We start from the raw sequence: 13342 nt of genomic DNA on the forward strand, positions 1-13342 counted from the left end.
AAGGCTAAGGGCAAGCACACTTTTTTTGATTACAAAATCAATATTTTGTAGTACGCACCCGCCATTCCTGACTTGAGGAAGGAATGGAATAAGGGACGGACGGCCTTCTTGGATTGAAGGAAGAAAGACGAGAGAAAGTCTTTCATGGGAGAGGGAGCTAGCTAACATCAGGGAAGGTCAGTTTTGAATCGGTTCGACTCATCCGGGAGAATATAGAATGTGCTCATGTCCCTACGGCCTCAAAGCAAGGAAGCAAGACAAGCAAGGGTTTTAGTTCATCTATTCAATCCGGAGTCCTGAATAGGATAAGGACTAATGCTACTCTTCCTATGGTACCAAAGCAGCAAGTCCGTCCCAGTCCCGCCAGAAAGTGATTGGTAGGATTAGAGCAAGGGACCCAAGCAGGAGTAAGGACTCATCTAACTAGTCTGGTATGGTATTGCTACTATCCCTATCTGCTACTGCTCGTCTCCCAAACGAATCTTTATTACAATTCCTTTCATTGAGGGAAGACCTTTGGCCAGCCTGGCTACTCCTTCAACAGCTGGGTGAAGAAGACTTGGGGCGAAAGTCCAGTCATGCAGTCGTAAAGGACTTTCCAGTGGTAAAGGGACTACTAGGGCTGTTTCAATTGGCCTTGTGGTGGTCCTTGGGTCACCGGCAGAAAGAAAGGGATTGATTAGTGAGGTACTCTCGATAGCCATACCAGTTATTTGGAGGTTACGCAGTACTTGATCAAATGTGAAGATAGTTTAAAATACTCCATTCAAATTCAATGATTTTTCTTTGATTGAATGGGAGTGAAAGAAATAGAAAGACTTTGACCTTCCATCTTATTCCCATCACCTGATGTTGGATCGACCAAGCAAACAAGCAACGGCCAACGACAACCAAGCAACTCCATAGCGCGCAAAAAGCGCGCCATAATATTAGGTTGCGAGCCAAAGGCTCGCCTTGTTCTGGCGCGGCCAACGGCTGGTTTCATTTTTTGGGGCGGAAGGACGGCACTTCTTCGCTCATGGACTGGATTCTTTTGTAAGGCCTTTTCTTCGCTTGGTGAGTCACCCAAAAGCATCGAGAAAGGTCCTATAATTTTCTTTTTTGATATGATCAGCGGTCTCATTTATGCTATGCCCTGCATCGTGTTCGATAAAGTTTATTGAGCTTTCTTCACTTCAGCGCCATGCGCTTTGCTTCGCTTTATAGAAGAGAGAGACCGTTGTCTTGAGAGTGAAAAGCAAGCGCAAGCGATAGAAAGGATAGTCCCTCGCGCGTTCGCGCGAACTACTAGAAAATGGTGAGATCATTAGTGAAAGAAGGACCAACGACGATCCTATCCTAAAGGAGAAGGAGGAGTAGGAGGAGTCAGTCTTCTTTGAAGATCGAGGCGCATTTGCAGACAATTATGCCATTCGGAAGAAGTCTTCTACAGAGGGAAAGCCTGTTACGAGTAAGTGGAGAGGCTTTTTCAAAACCAGAGATTCTTATCTTATTCCATTCCAGTGGCTTGACCAGTAACCAATGGCGAAAACTCAAAAATCCATGGTTTCCCGGTAGAACCCCATTTCGCCCAAGTTGTTGCGGAACCGGAAAAAAGAAGCGGTTTTTCGCACAGCTTGCTCATAGTGCAGGTCCCACTTGTATATCGTATTTGGCCGAAGAGGCATCGGACAGATTGGAGTTCCTACCTTCTTGGGACTCCATGGACCAAGATCTGCTTTCATTATATGGGCAATACCGATCTACTTTAGTAGATCATATGGATGTAGAAAAAGCTTCTGATTTTGATGAATTGGAAACATCTCTTTTCCATTTCCATTTACCCAGTTCATATCTTTGTTTCGTGTGTTCCCGGGAGGAATTCGATCTCTTCAATCTCGGGATACCACCTAAATAACTGCGGCCAGAGAGTCAAATAGGTCGGGAAGAAAGAGTCTGAGGTCGGGTCGGACGAAATACATCTAGGTTGGTCCCACCACCAATTGATTGAGTCATCCTTCTTTTTCTTTCTTATAAATAAAGAAAATAAAGAGAAAAAGAAGTGTGGAGCGGCTATCCGGATAGAAAAGTGAGTCCGATTGCAGTCAATCAATGAAGCGCATGCTTTGTTCGCTTGAAGGTTTATATTCTCCCTGGTCCTTTTCTTGGCCATCTTGTCTATCTTGGCTATCCAATGGGGTTGGTAGGTAGGTTTATTCGCGCTGGGCTTATAGAAGATGTTCCTTTCGTTGCGGAGGTCACTAGGTCCTTCCACCCACAAGTTGCGGATCTCTCTTCGCGCTGAATAGTAGTAGTTCTGCCCATCCCGACCAGTGCGACCATTCCGAGGAGTAGGCTAAGCCCATATGGGCTGGATATCTTCAATAAAAAAGAGTAGGTAGTAGTAGTCTTCCCGATTTGTAGGAGTCTCGTGTGCTCGAACTTGTGGGCATGCTCGAATGCTCGGTTGGGTTATCGGGTTGCTTCCTCCTGCTTCGCCCTCGGGGAAAGAAATAATGCTTTCAATGCCAACTTTGATTTTAAATCAAGCTAGCGAGAAGGAAAGGCCTTAGCCGCATCTCTTTCCGCCATTCACCAGACCTCCCGTAGCTACTTTAATACTCCTCTATGGGTGGTAATCGGTAGATAGAAACATCCACATTGGTCCCAGAGGAGGAGATAGCGGGATATGGTCTTGTTGGTTCCGCCCCAGCTTATCAATCATCGGAAGAAATTGGGCCCAGCATCAGCATTAGATCGAGATGGCCCTTTCTAGTACCTCAAACTCTGGTTGAAAACAACCCTTTCCATGGACTGATCTAAACAACCAAGCCTTTGGGCACTAGCTACAACCATTCCTATGTCCCCAGGATCAAGTATTGGATCCAACAGCCATAGATGAAATATAAATAGAAAACATCGACGCTTTCTCTCAGAACTGAACATAGGAACTTTGCTGCGCGGAGATGGCACGAGAGATGATACGTCCTTAATGGATAGGAGTCCATACGGGTCATCATCACTCAAAGGATAAGAATGAGAAATATCAGATAGTAGGTCTCTCCGCTACCCGCATAGACTATGTGTGCTACCGAGTCACGAGTCACGAGTAACGAGCTATGCTACCGAGCCTACTACAACTACTGTACCTATTTACCGATGCTACCCTTGCTCCTGCTCCTCTTGATTGACCGCACCTGCTGCTTAGCAATCCAGGGGGATTGATTGAAAACAAAGAAATCGGTTTCCTGCCAGCACCGCTAGCAAAGCAATCCGCCCAAGGAAGCCAGTAGGCGCTTTTTCATTCGAGTTAGGCAAGCGGCTTCTAGCTATAAGCTTAATACATGCAAGTCGCCTATTCATATTAAAATGAAAGGTTTTCGAGTCAAGCCGATTTTCTCCAGCAAGCGTATGAAAAAGCTGACCCCCGCCTCATACTACAGTGCGTCAGGTTTTTGTTAGTCGGGAGTAACCTACTATGTTGGACCTTGCGCTCCCGGCCCCCCTTTTTTTGATCGAACGAATAGGGCCCAACAACGAACGCTTCAATATTCAAGGAGCGAAGCCCCCCACCAACCACTACCATGGTGCTCCCAACCTTTAATACTAGCGACTCATATGGCCATCTCATTTAGCTAGCCTATATCTTATCAACTTATTTAGATCTCATCCACTTTGCTAGCCTAACCAGTACTACTCAAAGAGCCTATCTTATAGCCATATCATTATTTGACATCTAATGGAGTCAAATAGTAACTATTAGCCGCCTAACCAGTACTACTCCAATCCCACTTTCTTGCTTGGCGCATTCGTTCCTTTCGCTCAGAGAGCAGTGGGCTTGAATGAAAATGGGTCCTCTTTCTTATTCTATGTTTTCTTCTTAGCCTCGTCCGTCGTGCGTGGTCGATTAGACTCGCTCGGAGTCGCCGCATCCACGTCTTCTCGGCCGGTGCTTTTTTGTGTGTTAGCCAGGTGCTTGGCCGGCTAAGAAAGCCATGCGCTTAGTTAAACGCAAGCAAGTCAGTTTCTTTATCGACTAAGAAAGCGCTTTATCTTAGCACCCTTTCTTTTCTCTCAGCTTGCCGTAAAGTCTGTTTAGCATAGCGCTGACTGACTTTCTGTACTGCTTACTCTTATTGCTAGTGCTAGTGCTGTACTGACTTACTGGTGTATTGCTAGTGGACTAGCTAGTGGACTTACAGAGCGAGCTGTAAAGGGTACTATCTTGACTGGAGCAAGCGTCTGATCAGATCAATCAAGAGAATCACCCCTATCTCTTTTCAGCTTCTTTCGCGAGGAAGCACTTCGCTCACTCCACTTGAACGGACCGAAGGACACACCACAAGCTTCATTCAAGCATTTCCTCCATAAAGCTCTTATTCCTATCTATTAGCCTGACTACTCACTCCCTGATCAAACGGCTCCCCCAAGCACATGGGGATATGGGACGCGTGTCTAGTTCTCATTGGAAAGGAATCGGCTGAATATTCCTTCTGTCTCCCGCCTGACACAGTTTGACACGCGGTGATACCTGATTGGCTCCAAATCTATAGTTGTAGAAAGAATATAAAGAGAACAAGCACGCGGGAAAAAGCAAGCGTCTGGTCAGATCAATCAAGAGATAGGGCTTCGGCCAAACATCTTTTTCCTAAGCTAGGACGGAGCTATCGAGTGACGATTGCCCTATCTCAACAAGGGGGTTTGGAACCCCAGCAACCCAACTTTTTAGAGAAAGGGGAGTACTCTCTTTAAGAATTGACGCTTCGCTTGGGCGCTCTATTATTGCCTCCTATTCCTGAGGGGGAGATCAGGGGCAAATAGGGATGGACAGCTCGAAGAGAGCGCCTCATCGGAACAAGAGTACAACCAATTCATAGAGGGGAAGTCGATAGACTCTTTTCCTTGTCCTTGAAAGGAGAGATATATTCTTTTGTCGGATCCCTATTTTCCTTTGACGGGCATCATCCGTCTTCGGAGGTTGTTCATGAAATCACTGATTCCGTTCTGGAAGATGTGATGGAATGGGAAAGACCAGGCAACTGGGCTGCCCACCACCAACGCCTTAGGGAGGAGACCGATGAGGCACAACCCGTATTGGAGCATCTGTATGAAGAAAGACAAAAAAGTTATATATATATACAAAGAAATACAGAGAAGGGTCATCTAAACAAAGCCACTGTCTCTTGAAGCCTTTGTAGTAGTCCTTGATTTCTTCATTCGGGGCACGGGGCCAGGTAGCCATCGGAGACAAAAGGAAAACGAATCTCTTGTGGCTGAATCCCTATTCTACACTTCGAACTGCAAGCATTTCTTCATCTTCAATGGCAAGTGAATGCCCTTCGCTATATTCTTCCTAACCTTCCCTTCCTTCCTGACTTTCCTAACCTTGCCCGATCCAACAGCCCTTCCAAGCTGCTGATTCAAATAGGGCAACTCAGAATCACCAACCAAATCGGAAACTCAATCCTAAACTTCGGAGTGGAAGATAGCAGAAGGCGGGTTCTCTGGATGTTGGCAAACGGGCATGAGAAGGAGCATCGTTCCCTGCTGGAGATCCTTTACTAAAACCCGCTATAATATAAATGCGCCACCTCTTCTTCGTTTTGCTTTTCTGTCCAAGGCGATTGAGGAGCGGAATGAATTCTGCTAATGTGCACGGAGTTTAGATGAAATCAGGGTGGACCTTAGGGCTGCTGTCTCTCATGCCACTGCAGAATTGGGGGTTCGCAACAACTTTGACAAATTGGTGCAAGAGCTGGCAGATCATCCACTCTTCCCTGAAGCAGAGCAGGTTAACATTGAAAAGTTGCGTCAAGTGCGACGGTTTGTAGAAAAAAATGAATGAGATGATGAGTGCCGCAGCAGTAGCTTTGTTGATGGTAGCCGACGCGTTGAAGGCCAGGTAGGAGATTCAACGCATAACCAACCAAAGCATGGAAGTGGAAAGAGAGTTGACAGCGATGGAGGACCGGCCGAACTGGAGCGAAAGCTTGCAGAGCAACATCGAGCGATCGCTGAAAAGGAGTCCGTTCGAGCCGATCTGGATGAAAGGGTTGCGGCTGTTCAACCTGACCCAACCAAAGAAAATAGAATAGTAATAAGTGAGACGTCTTAGCGCACTTCTTTTAGGCATTGGGCTAATCTTTCATAAGAAGCCACTACTCGCAACGAGTTCGGTACTAGGTCAGCTAAATGTTGCTACGCTCAGTCACAATCCACGGTAGCACGCACTAACAGGGAATTCGCTCCAAAGCCAGCTTTTGTTCTATACCCATGGTCAAACCGATCGAAGTATGTGTACATACTGGTAGGGGCGCGCTTAGCCAATTTCCCAGAGCTTGGTGGGGCAAGATCGGAGGCTCGTTTAGACCTGGGGAAAAGCAGACTGATGAGTCCGTCCATTCGGGATGTCGGCACACCAACCGGATCGAAAGCCCAACCGATTCGAGTCGGTCAGGCCAGTAAAAGAAGACTAATTCACACAGTGTTGTTTTCTACTGGCCACCACATTCAATTTCATTGCGCACAAGAAAGCAGGCCGCTTCGGAGCACAGCTTATTTAGCTCGGAATAATGGGAGCGAGCCTGAGTGGTAAACTCCGATTGATTGTTAATGTGAAATAGTAGAATAGGAGAAAGCCTTGTTTCCGGGTACAATAGGTCAACGAAAAGCCAACTCAATCAATACGTGAAAAAAGCTATGATGGAGCCGCCCTTCTCGAGTGAGTTTCGCTTATCCGCCCTGTTGTTCCCATGTTTCGGAGCGCTAGCTTCAACAAGCTTTCGATCCGATCCGGTACTCTTTTTTCTTCTTATCGATCCGAATGAATCGAATCAGTCGTCCTTCCTCGCCTTTGACAAGCGGGTTGTCTTCCTCTCTTCCTTCCATTACCGACAGCTAGGAGTGCCGCTACGCTAGGACTACTAACTAGTGTGCTAGGGCTAGCAGAGCAACTTCTCGCTGTGCCCAATGCCCAAAGGACACTATCCCACGGATGGGATTATTCCATTACTAACTGACCTGTTGAGAGGATAGCAGCAGGGGAAAGAAAAAAAGAAGTAGAGTTAGGTTCTTTTCGTTTGTGTAAGCATCTCTTTCCTCGGTCGATTCGTCTGCTCATTCAGCCTATGATTCTTATCCAATTGCTTCTGTAGATCAGTCTTATGAGACGAATTCGGCTGGAGATAGGCATTCGGATTCGTTACTTGGGGCTGATGAGGATGAGTTACTTCGGGCTCCTGAGGGTGAGGAATCCGTTGTTTCGGGATAAACTGGATATGTTAGTTCGGCCTCGGCTTCAGGGCTTGACAGCGCCTCTTCAGCCTTCCTAAAGCATCGAGCATTGGCCTAGTCCCATGGTGAGGATATTAGGCTTTCTCCTCGATCCGCAACTACACCGGTGATTTCGACCATCATCCTACGATATTTTTTAATGGTATCGAAAAGTAGCTTTAATGCGGTAGGCTTTTTTCTTTTTTAATTTAGCAGTTAGGGTGTTAGCTTCAATGCCCCCCGAGGGGGGAAAGGTTCAACCTTTCATATGAGGGTTTATGTTTGCACGGGATTAGCTTACATATGTCATCGGGTACCGATTTGGAACTCAGTGTGCGTTATCAAACCTCACATTTGCGGAAACCTATCTTAAGCTATTGAGGGCTAATGGAACACTAACTATATATCAAGGATAAAATCAAGAGAACCTGAGTCAAAGAGCCTCCTAACCGAAGCGGTAGAAGAAGAGGAGGGGGATTTTGAGTTTTAAACAAGGGAGGAGTGATTCCAATGCCAGGGGTGAAGTAAACCGCAACAATCTAAGTGAGACGACGGCGAACCCCAACTTTATGTAGTAACCCACCATTTTCGGGGACCGAGACAAACCTCACGAACTGCTTTCCCAGGCCAGAACATAGGCGATTTGCCCCGTGCAGAAAAGGCAGTAATCCCTTTCCTGACTTGACTTCCCGCTTTTTCTATTAATTAACTGAAAAGTAACGTATCACCCCGCTTATTCATTTTATTAATCCCACCCTCTTACCTCTGACTTCTTCTTTCTACTGTGCGTCCTTTCCTAGTTTTTTTCTCCCTTCCTACTTGCTCTTACCTACACGCCACACCTTATCCCGTTTTGTGAAACTGATTCTGCGAGAGCTGGGTCTGACACTTAACAGGAGTTTACCAGCCAAAGACGATGACGATTGCTTACGAGCTGCTCTCCTCCCTTCTGGCCATTGAAAGCATTCCAATTGCAGCTTCTTCTTAGCTTAGGATTCGTTCAAAAGAGCATTTCCCTAATCTAATGCCATGCCCTGAGTCCTAATCTCCGTTAGCCCTACTCCAACAGCTAAATCGATGGCATCGCTTATTCCCTCAAGCCGCCTTCAAAGATCGGATTCTTCCTCTCGGGTTCCTTCACTTAGAGTAGTGAATCCAGTGAAAGCCGAAGACTAAGAAGAAGGTACGGAAGTCGGGAAAACTACTTCATACGATAACGATACCATTCACAGCGGAACAAGAAGAATCACAGTCGACTCAACTTAAGCTATCGAGTCAGTAGCCGCCTTTAGAGCTGGGAGTTGTAGGGTAGCAGCTAAGAAAGACTAAAAGGACTCTCCTCAACCCTCAACCTAGACGTAGAACTCCTAGCTCTGGAGCTGATTGAATTGATTCTTTTTAACAGCTACCGACTCTTCTCCTCGCTCACTGAACTCCCCCAACCTAGTCTCAGGTCAAGAGATAAGAGCGATGGCATACCAAGAGTCACTCGCTTCCATTGGGCGAACTTTCATCTGTTCTCTTTCCTTCTTTCTGCTTTGATGGTAAAATGAACCACTTTGCTTATCACAGTTAGTTCGATTTTCTTTGATCCTCATCTCGTTCACTCACAGAAGACCTTGCCTAGCTCTACTTTCTTTCTTATACCAGGAACCCTAGCTTAGACGGAAGCCTTTCGCTCGTCCCTTCGCACGTGAATGAAGAATCCTCCCCTTTGGTCGATGGTTTTTCGATCTGATCTCTCACTTGAAGAAAGATAGCCACTTGGATTATCTACGTATGATAGAGTTCTATTTTAAGTAAACTGAATGGCCTTCCGCTTTCTTTGTTCGGAGAGCGTCGGAGAGTTGTTTATTAATACAGCAGGGATCCGCGGGGGCAGGCGAGTCCGGTACTCTTCTAGAATTGGCAGGGGGCGCCCCGGTCGACGAAGGAGTGACATTAATCAAAGAAAGCCACCAGTCGAAGGACGCCATGTTCGTAGCTATTCTGCTTGCAGCCTACCGTTCACTCCAAGCAAGGGTGGTCGTAGACCAGCTGGCATTCGCGTTAGAGTGTTTGGGGCAGGGGAACTAATGAATACAGATTGAGCAAGACTGAGCTAGCCAGCCCGCCTCTCTGCGACCGAAGACCCGCATATCCGCCTGCTACAGATGCTTGCTATGCGCTGGCCTATCCCGCATATGAGACGGATTGCTCCTTTCCTCTAGCCTCACCCCCCCTATCGCTTACCGTTAACGGCTACTGCTGCTCCCGTGGATGCTATGCCAGAGAGAACTGGCACAGATGGATTCCTTCTAAGATCCATTCATTCAACCTTCGCCTCTCTCCCATTCTTCCTTCCTCCTTCCCTCCTTCGTGCCCGACCCGGTCAGTAGGCGTCAGTGTCTAATCCCTCCGTCTCGTTTCGTAGGAATAGAGTCGTCCAAGTCATTGCTCCCTAGAGGAAACCGGTCTCGGAGCTTCATGAGATAGATTGACGGGCATCGGATATACGCGTGAACATGCAAGGGTGGTCTGGAAAACCCCGGCTGTGGACACTCTTGTTAGGTCCTTGGATCGGATCCTACCTATTCTTTTCTTTTTTTTTTGAATCCTCATTCCGTACATCTCCTCGTCAATTTGGGCATGAGCTCCTGGGCAGCCTAGATTATGGGGGAGAATGGCTCTGTGACTCCATATTTAGGCTTGAAGGGAAAGCTACGTCTCGTAGGTAAAAGGGGTTACCCGACCCACCTACATCCCCTAATTGCCTTCTCTCCGCTGTTTATGGAGCGACCTGCGCGTAGGTTTGAATGACAGGGTTTGATTGTTTTCTCAAACATTCGGGGTCCTTACCTCAGCGGTGTCGAAGTTCTTTTTGGTTACGCCTCGGGAGTCACTCCAAAGGCTGATCTTTCAACGGTTGCTGCAGCTGGTGTAATGGATTCTGATTCCCTACGATTCTAACGAATCTCCGGGTATCTCTATCCTTCTCGGCGGGCTGATGAGGCCTGTTATGAAAAGGGATAGATAGGCACTGCCCCTAAAAGGGTACTCCTACGGCGATATAGATGCCATCTGGATACGACCCAAGAATCAACCATTATCTATCTTCCTAGTCCCTTTGTCTGAGCACAGTTGACTCTATTAGTCTTAGTCCTTGTTCAGTTAAGATGTACATTAAGGGTACGGTCATTACGCAGCAAGATATCTTCCCCCCAGGAATGAGCGCACCGATAACGATCGGACCATGAAAACGTTCTAATTAACCTCTCAGCCCAACCTCTTCCTTCCTATACTAAGAGTCATATTCAAAAGGTATCCCAACACCGGTAATGCCCCATCTCTTAGTCAATCCGCTACGCACCTTAAGCGTGCGAAGGAATCCGGAAATAGGTTCACCCCTTAGAAGTGCGGTAGTTCAATCCTTGCCTTGCCATCGAGAGTGAAACTTTATCCAACTCTTCCATCTGAATTACTTCTTCAGTGCTGACTTCGACCTGATCATCTTCACTAATACCGAAATCGGCCAAGTAGGCCGAAGTCGAATTCCGGGTCCTCTGCTCGGTGATGTATGCTACTACTCTAGCTACACAGGCTCGAACTGCCTGCATTCCTTTGCTCTCTATGATTAACCCAATCATGAAGACAGGATTGTATCAGCGAAGTCTGTCATCGGCCTCATGGTGTTCGGGCGCGATAACTCAGCATAGATCTTCCTCCAGTCAACAGCATTCATCTTGCTCTGGGCGACGGCCCTCTTCGGCCTGCCGTACTTGTCAATACCAAAGAACTTGATTGGGCCCACATCCTCATGATATAGCATGGCATCCGCATTGTGGACATCGGCCACAAAAGGCAACTCATCCGCAGGCACAACTTCGACCTCATCACCATTCCAGAATACAAGAACCTGGTGGAGGGTGGAAGGGATACATAGATTGGGGTGGATCCAATCCCGACCCAAAAGTGCGTTGTAAGAGGCCTTTGTGTCAACAACAAAGAAGGCGGTCATCGTAGTCTTCTTACCCACCGTAAGTTCGATCGGGAGTATGCCTCTTGCCTTTGTAACTTCTCCTGCGAAGTTTGTGACTGTCTGAACGGTCGGAAGCAAGTCTCCTTCTGTCCTTCGAAGCTTGGCCAGCATCCTGGTGGGCAAGATGTTCACCGCAGCCCCATTATCAATCAGAACTCGGCTGAAGGGCTGCCCTTCTAAGTGGGCTTTGATGAATAAGGGTTTCAAATGATTGGCCGATCCCTGAGATGGCCGTTCGAACACAAATCCGGTTCGGTCGAGTCCGAGTACTCCTCCCTTGACCTCTTATTCTTGAGGACTAGTACCCGAGGCTTGTCCTTGGGTATTTCCTGTTCGATCACGATTTCGGCCATTGGTCCACTGAGCTCGATCACATCCCCATCATCTCGGGACTGAGGTTGATTGGGAGGAGCCTGCAAGTAGGATGGCAGAGTGAATGCCATGTTGACGCTCACCCCTGCCGGTATCGAACCGAACTGGATCGAACCGTCGCTGAGATCATCCACTTCATCCATCTCAGTGTCACCATCTTCGAACAGTGGATTTTCCTTACACTGCTGGACCGTAACAGGAGTTTCTGCCTTTCTATGTTCCTTGGTCTTCGAGCCCCCCCTATCAAGCAAGGGAGTACTTCTTTTCCACGAGCACCCATTTCTGTTTGACTGTGGCCGAAGTCTGCCCAGCTTCGGCCTTGTTTTGTGGTTCCGGCGCAACCAGCGCCCCTCCCGCTGTCTGGCCGAAGTTGGTGATGGCACTTTCCTAACTTCGGCCTCCCTTTTCTTAAAAAAAAGTTTCGTTGCCACCTTCTTTTCTGTGAGGCCGTCATTCGAGGAGGGCGTTGTGGAAACTTCGGATGCTCAGCCCTGTACCAACGTCCAACTTCGCCCACTACGGGCTTCACTGTTCGCGGTCGTCGTCCCTCTTGCGCCCTGATTTCGAGGCCTTCAGTTGGCTGCTGGAACTTCGGGCTTGCCCCCCTGGCCCTGAACAGAACAGGTCGGCCAGATGGCCCATCCTTGATAAGCTTGTCATGATGATCCTCAGTCCTCCTGGCCGAAGTTAGTTTCTTCGGCCTAACCACGTTCTCAAGCTGCTTTCCTTTTTCTGATGATCGAGGCTGGGGTTCCTTCTCTGTCCGTGGCCTCTTGTTGGTTTCCGGGGCCCTGCCCCCAGGCGTTTCCACACCGACTGGGGCTGTTCGATCTTCTTAACTTGCGTCTCTTGCCTCTTCGGTGGGTCGCCGAAGTAGTCTCTACACCTTGGGCAGAGATTGTTTTTGATCTTCAGAAGCTGAAGCTGATAATCCCTCATTTCGTCTTCGATCTTTTGCTTTTCTGTGTCTCTTCGATGAAGTTCGTCCATATCAACCTGATAATCACAACATCTTGAGGAGGATCTTCCACTCTTTTTCCTTTGTTGCCACTTCTGCGGCCGAAACATCTAGGCTGCCGAAGCCCGAATTTCTGCTCTATCCTCCAGTTCCTTTTGACTCAGCTTTCCTTTCGGCTGACAAGCTTCCCCTTCGTATGGTTCGAGGAGTCTTGGGGGCACCCACGTTAACCGTCATCATATTTATGCTGAGCTGATCGAGGAAGGGGTGCTTGTCGATCCCCATTCCATTACCTCCTTCTGCTTCTTTCTTCTGTCTCCCATCAGTAGGAGTCCCCTGCCGATGTATTCCTGCAAAAGATCACGAAGCTTAACACAGTCAGCGGTCGTATGATTCCACATGTTATGGTATTTACAAGACTTCCTCTTTTTCAGCTCTTCGGCCGGGGGTATGCGATGTCCGGGCAGGAGTCGCATTCCTCCTTTGACCAGAAGGTAATCAAACGCTTGTTCGGCCTTATTTATGTCGAAAGTGACGGTTTTTCCGGCTTCGGACTGGTGAGACTTATTAGCCCCATCGCCCTGAGCCTGTTTACCACTAGGCCGAACTAGTGGTTCGCACACCATTGGAGTTTTGAGCACGATTTCGGCGGCCGAAACATCTAGGCTGCCGAAATCGGTTTCGGCCATGTGGACCTCCACATTGACATTGGGGTCCTTTTAATATGTCCCCTTCGAAGAATT

General features: G+C 47.8%; 1 protein-coding gene across 1 annotated transcript in view; it reads right to left on the minus strand.

Annotated features, from left to right (window-relative positions):
• Window positions 1–1805: 1805 nt before the first annotated feature.
• The window catches only part of LOC149010174 (uncharacterized), a 16222-nt gene continuing 4685 nt past the window's right edge, over window positions 1806–13342 (minus strand). Inside the window, exon 1 of the mRNA XM_089160566.1 lies at window positions 1806–13342. This exon is cut by the window's right edge and continues 4685 nt beyond it. The gene's annotated coding sequence lies outside the window, so the exon portion shown is untranslated.

Source organism: Hakea prostrata, chromosome 7 (assembly GCF_041222555.1).
Source record: "Hakea prostrata isolate BN-2017 chromosome 7, UWA_Hpros_2, whole genome shotgun sequence".
Taxonomy (NCBI): Eukaryota; Viridiplantae; Streptophyta; class Magnoliopsida; order Proteales; family Proteaceae; genus Hakea; species Hakea prostrata.